This window comes from Malaclemys terrapin, chromosome 12 (assembly GCF_027887155.1).
Source record: "Malaclemys terrapin pileata isolate rMalTer1 chromosome 12, rMalTer1.hap1, whole genome shotgun sequence".
In the NCBI taxonomy this organism is placed as follows: domain Eukaryota; kingdom Metazoa; phylum Chordata; order Testudines; family Emydidae; genus Malaclemys; species Malaclemys terrapin.
This window is the reverse complement of record NC_071516.1, coordinates 7,541,751-7,549,585: the sequence shown is the minus strand read 5'-3', so window position 1 is coordinate 7,549,585 and position 7,835 is coordinate 7,541,751.

The window sequence follows — 7,835 nt, the reverse complement described above, 5'->3', positions numbered from 1 at the left end:
TGGGTTGCTGTCAGCAAAGGTTGTTTAAAAGAGGAAGGCTATTAATACAGACATAATGAAAAAGGAGAGAGTGGAAATAATTGAATTTTCTGGTTCTCGTTACAGATTCACTGGGGCTCAGGCAGTGGCTTCCACTTGCAAAGCCTGGCAGGAAAGGAGCAAAAAAAGGAATTTCAGAATGGGGGAAAGAGAATTCTCTCTAAATATTTCCAGATTTTATGGGCGACATTTCTCATTTTTTAAACTGGATGGATCAATTTTCTCTCTTAAATTATAAATACCCTAAATAAATACTCATGGAGGTACACTTTGGAAATAGCCTCATTTAGTTGCTCTTTCTCAGTAACAGCAGGTTTATTATACTACAGGGAAGAACATGCCATTTATTAGGGCAAGGAATTAAAGTTTCAGCCAATGTTAATGTGTTTCTCAACCTTCTAGAACAAAGATGTTTGGATGATCACTGGATTCCATTCTCTGAATGATCTGCGCTTTTCCCATCACTATTTTAGGAGTTACGGCATAGATGGACTGAGTACAACCATGGTACAGTCAATAGTTTCCTGCCACACAATGTACTTTATAGCTTTGAAAACTAGACAAAGATGAGGTAAGTAGCTCAAGGTGAGACCTCCATATACCATAGACATAATGAAGAACAGGAGTACTTGTGGCACCTTAGAGACTAACAAATTTATTAGAGCATAAGCTTTCGTGGACTACAGCCCACTTCTTCGGATGCATATAGAATGGAACATATATTGAGGAGATATATATACACACATACAGAGAGCATAAACAGGTGGGAGTTGTCTTACCAACTCTGAGAGGCCAATTAATTAAGAGAAAAAAAACTTTTGAAGTGATAATCAAGCTAGCCCAGTACAGACAATTTGATAAGAAGTGTGAGAATACTTACAAGGGGAGATAGAATCAATGTTTGTAATGGCTCAGCCATTCCCAGTCCTTATTCAAACCGGAGTTGATTGTGTCTAGTTTGCCTATCAATTCTAGCTCAGCAGTCTCTCGGAGTCTGTTTTTGAAGTTTTTCTGTTGTAATATAGCCACCCGCAGGTCTGTCACTGAATGACCAGACAGGTTAAAGTGTTCTCCCACTGGTTTTTGAGTATTTTGATTCCTGATGTCAGATTTGTGTCCATTAATTCTTTTGAGTAGAGACTGTCCGGTTTGGCCAATGTACATGGCAGAGGGGCATTGCTGGCACATGATGGCATATATCACATTGGTAGATGTGCAGGTGAACGAGCCCCTGATGGTATGGCTGATGTGATTAGGTCCTATGATGATGTCACTGGAATAGATATGTGGACAGAGTTGGCATCGGGGTTTGTTACAAGGATAGGTTCCTGGGTTAGTGGTTTTGTTCAGTGATGTGTGGTTGCTGGTGAGTATTTGTTTTAGGTTGGGGGGTTGTCTGTAAGCGAGGACAGGTCTGTCTCCCAAGATCTGTGAGAGTAAAGGATCATCTTTCAGGATAGGTTGTAGATCTCTGATGATGCGCTGGAGAGGTTTTAGTTGGGGGCTGAAGGTGACAGCTAGTGGTGTTCTGTTATTTTCTTTGTTGGGCCTGTCTTGTAGGAGGTGACTTCTGGGTACTCGTCTGGCTCTGTCAATCTGTTTTTTCACTTCAGCAGGTGGGTATTGTAGTTTTAAGAATGCTTGATAGAGATCTTGTAGGTGTTTGTCTCTATCCGAGGGATTGGAGCAAATGAGGTTATATCTTAGAGCTTGGCTGTAGACAATGGATCGTGTGGTGTGTCTTGGATGGAAGCTGGAGGCATGTAGGTAAGTGTAGCGGTCAGTAGGTTTCCGGTATAGGGTGGTATTTATGGGACCATCGCTTATTAGCACAGTAGTGTCCAGGAAATGGACCGCTTGTGTGGATTGATCTAGGCTGAGGTTGATGGTGGGATGGAAATTATTGAAATCATGGTGAAATTCCTCAAGGGCTTCTTTTCCATGGGTCCAGATGATGAAGATGTCATCAATGTAGCGCAAGTAGAGTAGGGGCGTTAGGGGACGAGAGCTAAGGAAGCGTTGTTCTAAGTCAGCCATAAAAATGTTGGCATATTGTGGGGCCATGCGGGTACCCATAGCAGTGCCGCTGACTTGAAGGTAGACATAATGCTGACTTAGGCTGTGTCTACACTGGAACCTGAATGACAAAAGTTTTGTCATTCAGAGGTGTGAAAAAAACACACGCCCCCCCGAATGACAAAAGTTTTGCAGACAAAAAGCGCTGATATGAACAGCGCTTGTCGGCAGGAGACCTCTCCTGCTGACAAAGCTGCTGCCGCTGGTTGGGGGTGGAATTTTTTTGTTGCCGGGAGAGCTCTCTCCCACCGACAAACAGCGGCTACGTTGTGCACCTTTTAGCGGCACACCTGTAGTGGCACAGCTTTGTCGCTAAAAGGTGCGTAGTGTAGACATAGCCACATAAACAGTCACCTAGGTTGTCAGTACTATGGAAGATCAAGGGAGAAATTGCAAAGACAGCATGGAATACACTAAAATCTCACCAGGCAGGGCATGCATCCAGCACGTTGGGAGGAAGGCTGGTCTTGTGGTTAAGACACTGGACTGGGAATCAGAAGAGCAGGCTCCAGATCCTGGCTCTGCAAGAAACTTTCAGTCTGACCGTTAGCAAATCTTTTATTCTCTCTGTGCTGGGGTTTACTACCCCTTTAAGGGGCAGTCTGCAGCTGGCAGCTAAGACAACCTGGATTCAATCAAGGAGCACCCTGCCCTGCCCTTGGGGCTGAGCCATATACACAGGAAAAGGAAACTAAGCAAGGGAAAGGGGACCAGCGTCATGCTGGCTGCCACAGGTTGCAGTGCGCCAAGTCACTGGCCTGGCCCCTAGAGACTCTGTGTTGCTGATTCTAACTTTGGTTGCTCTACTCAGGGCTCTGAGGTAAGGGCCTTATGAACTGGATTAAGCGGCTTCTCACCTGACCTGCTACTTACGGGAAAGGGATAAAGCCTGCCTGGCTCCTGGCACAATAAGAAAACTAGGGACTCTGCTGGCCAGAGTTGGTTTGGAGGCCTTAAAGGGGACATGGGTTTTTTTGTTAGTTTGGTTTTGGCCTCCCCCTTTGTGGATCCTATACAATCTGCCATCAGCATAAATAATAATAATAACCAGGATAATAATTCTGACAGGGGTGTGGTGAAGATAAATGTATTAATGTTTGTGGGGCACTTAGATACTGCAGTGGGGAAGCCACATCGGCACCTAAGTAGATGCATGTTACCATGCTAAAAGGTGGAAGTGCCATTCATGTGGTAAATTGCAGATCTATTGGAATAAATGGGTTGGTTATGTCCCTTTGACCACTTCGCCTACCCTATCCATCTATTCTCTCATTACAAACCCCGGGATAGCTTCAACTTGCTGTCTTTTGACAACTGAATCTCAATTTTGACTAGAAATATTTATGAACCTGCTTTGTGAAAATTTGACAAAATGGTCTGATTTGATTTTAGTCATATCTCTGAACATACTGGGATGGCAAGCATCTCCATGCTTTTATTTAAGTCCATCTTCAGGGGTTCTCAAAATTCATTGCATTGCGACCCCCTTCTGATAACAAAAATTACCTACAGGACCCTGGGGTGGGGAGGACCGAAGCTTGAGCCCACACAAGCCCCGCCACCCCTGGGATGGGGGAGGAGGGGTGGGAAGCCAAAGCCCCACCTCCCCAGGCCAGGGAGCCAAAGCCCAAGCACTTCAGCCCCAGGCAGAGGGCCTGTAACCTGAGCCCCGCAGCCCAGGGCTGAAGGCCAGCCCTGGCGACCTCATTAAAATGGGGTCGCGACCCACTTTGGGGTCCTGACCCACAGTATGAGAACCACTGAGCTATTGGTTTATGACTAAGAACATTAAAATTAAAACTCTACACCTAGCAACAATTTTATTTTCAATTTAAGAGACTAAATTATCATACATTACCAATACAGGTAGGAAAAATGTAATAGTTCTAGAAAGAAATGGCATTCATTCAAATGGAATAATACAGCACAAAAATCTGCCTAGGCTCCATCCCTGCCATCGGACATTTGTAGCAAGTGTCATATCAGCAATACTACCCTTGGCAGTGCTGTCAATATCTATGATGTCCTTAATTAATCAAGGCGAGACATAAACAGAAGAAAGAAAACTTTGTGCTAAATATTTTCCTTGCATGCTGTAGCACCTATGCACCGCACAGGAAATAACATTTTGGATTATAATTAGAGCAACAATGATAACTTAGTCCTTAAAAAGGCAGTTTGAGATCTTAATTAATATCAATAAGGAAACATGGTGTAGGTTTTAACAAGTGACACTGTCTGCCTGGTGTAGAAAATGTTACCTAGAGTATCCCAAAAGGGCAAGTATTCGTGTATTCACTTTTTGATCAAAGACATGACACTGGTGATGATTAGAGCAGGAAGTTCAGGATTCAGTGAGACATGGGCCTACGAAGCATTGAATAAAATCTCCAGATCAGGAACACCACTGAAATTTTGCAATGTGGACCCACTTCTAGATCCTAGTCAGTTAATATTAGATTTGAATTCCTCAGGGCAAGGATTCTGTAAAGCACCTAGTATATATTGGGTGATGTGGCCCTGATCCTGCAAATGCTTACACAGAATTATAGGAATGTAGGGCAGGAATGGAGTTGGAGAGGCCACCTACTTCTACTCCCTGGGCTAAGGCAGGACTAAGTGTACCTATTACATGCTTCATTTAAAGAACATAAGTAGTCCCAATGACTTCATTATACATGTTTTTGTTTGTTTGCAGTATATGCATCTCTCAATATTTCTTCTGATCCTTTGTCCCAATTTTTGTTTCTAATTGTACGTATAGCTTTGTGTGCTGAATGCTCAGGAAGTCAGGCTGTCAGAGACAAAACTTAGTTTGGAGAGGACTACATGTCTGAGCGGACCTTATCAGCTATGCAGTCAGTCCTATCGATATCAAAGCAATGCTCCATTATCTGCAGGTTCCTGGATAGGCCAGCACATTAAAATAAACGCGATCTTGAAGTATGTAATTCTCAAGAAGCTAGAAGGTTCATAAGGCTCTGTATTGACATTGTATTTTCCAGCAGTTGTCATAACAAGCGCAATCTCATCTTCTAGTTGACTGGGCAACCCTCTTTTACTCTCGTGTTGACAGATCTCCAGAGCAGCACATTTTCAGTGTTCCCAGCACTGATAAGTCAAGGATTTTTGCCATCTGAGCTGTCTCTGTCAAATGAATTCACAAGTACATGCCTGCATAGCTCAGAAGAACCTTGAATACATTACCTCTGAGCCAGGAAGAGCAGATACTAATCTGTGGGCAAAATACTCAGTCTAAAACCCAGGCAAACATATGAGGAGACCTGAAAAGTGGCAGTGAAAAATGAAGAAAATACACAGAAAACTGATTTTAACCTTAACAATAACAGAACTGTCTCTCTGCTTCTTCCAGTGGCAATTCTGGCTGGTTTGGTGCAACTTGTGCATTATTCCATGCTTAGGTCCTTTGTTAATGACCAGATACCATGGTGATGGTACACAATTAGAGCTTAAAGAACAGGAGTACTTGTGGCACCTTAGAGACTAACAAATTTATTAGAGCATAAGCTTTCGTGGACTACAGCCCACTTCTTCGGATGCAGAAGTGGGCTGTAGTCCACGAAAGCTTATGCTCTAATAAATTTGTTAGTCTCTAAGGTGCCACAAGTACTCCTGTTCTTTTTGTGGATACAGACTAACACGGCTGCTACTCTGAAATTAGAGCTTAATTTATTTAGCTGGTGACTTCCTGCATTCCTTTTACCTTGCTATGTTGAAAGGTGCTACTGGCTACCATAAGGCAAGTCTTTGATACAAAGACAATCACAGACCTCATTAAAGTCAATGGGTTTGCCAAGCACTGTTTTGTTTTAATAGATGGTGCAATTAAGCCCCTTTATATAGTAGAGACAGCTATAAAGAAAAGAGAGACTGCCCAAGGCATATGGCAAGGCAGAGATAAGCTCTGTGGCCTGAGGAGTTTCCATGATTGCAAATGCAGGGGTTAGGACACTGTCTTATAGGCTGTGTATGTTGGAGGCAAACAGCTTAGAGAAGCAGTTATAAGCATGACTGCAAGAGGAAGCAGAGGGGCAGGGCTTCTTGGACATAGACCTTGCTGGAATGGCAGACTTGGGGATTTCTTAGCAAGGAAATTGCCTGTTGTTGTTTGTTTCTACTGTATTCAGGGGAACTTTGTATACATATTTTGGTAAACAGACAAGATAATACCAAAGAATATACCAGCCCCACATCATCAATTTCTCATCTTAATGGAAACAGCTCTGCAAGGACCCAAATATTGGCTTAACCACGCAGATCAAAAAAAATAATATTAGCAGATGCAATAAATGCTATTACACAAACCAGCTTTTCCTCCATTCTTGTACTGTCTGGAAATGTAGCAAAATACCATGATAAAGTTGAAATACGGCGGCACAGTAAACACTGGAGTGTACTGGCAACTGCTGTCCTATTTGTACATTTGATTAAGACTCATTTTTAATTGGCAGAGCTGCTGCCCACAAACAGTTAAGGTCCCTGGTTGTGTCTCTGCTGTGGTAATACACAGAATACACAAACAGGGATCCCATCTAGCAGAATGGGGGACTCTCTTAATTTGTTATGCGTGTTTTCAATGTACCCACCAGCTGATAGATATGGCAGCTTTATCTACAGCTGTCTCAGCTTGTGGGTTGGTTGAGTCTTCATAGTTTGTGATCCCTAGGATATGAGGACTTTCTCATCCTGCCATTACCGTTTGACCTGGACTCCAAGACTCAGCTCTCCACTCTATTAGAAAGACCAGGTGGGTGAAGTTATGTCTTTTTTATTGGACCATGACAGTGGAGATTTGTTTTACTCCATTTGTTTACATCTCTCCAGGCCTTTTCTTTTCTAACAAATTTCTCACCAAGATCTGGTCTTCAGACTCAATACTGCTCACTGTCCAGAGGGACCAAGTATCAGAGGGGTAGCCGTGTTAGTCTGAATCTGTAAAAAGCAACAGAGGGTCCCGTGGCACCTTTAAGACTAACAGAAATATTGGGAGCATAAGCTTTCGTGGGTAAGAACCTCACTTCTTGCATCTGAAGAAGTGAGGTTCTTACCCACGAAAGCTTATGCTCCCAATACTTCTGTTCATCTTAAAGGTGCCACAGGACCCTCCGTTGCTTTGTCCAGAGGGAGTGCTCCTAGCATTCATTTCTCACTTTTCTTCCAGTGTTGGGGCTAACTTTGTGAGCTTCCTTGCTCCATGCACATTTCTGACCCGTTCCTCTCTTACAACGACTCTATGAGCCATTCTGGATGCTAGCCAAAGAGAATCAATCGAGTTGACTAACCTCTCCCTTCATACATAACACCACAATGTGTGTAAATATACCACTGAAATCTTTCCAATTCTGGACTCCATCCATTATCCCTGATATGCAGCAACGTTCTGGTGAAAGGTTCTGTAATATTTCCTTGAGTATAAGAGAAAGAAGTCTGAAGATTCTGCACACCACATTCATCTTGACCTTCTGGCTTGTAATGGATTGTGGAAGGGAGTCACCGTCGTACATGGAACCTAGCTGAAACTCTCCATAAGCACTTCTGATAGATGCTGAATCTTCTTTTCCATCACTGTTTGAAGAACCTCTTCATTGTCCATAGGACAAGTTGCCTCTGTAACAAATGTAACACTTTTAATAAAATGCCCTTTGCCGGTGTTTCTGTGGCATGTTTCCAGGCACTAGAACACAAGACTTGGGCTAGAT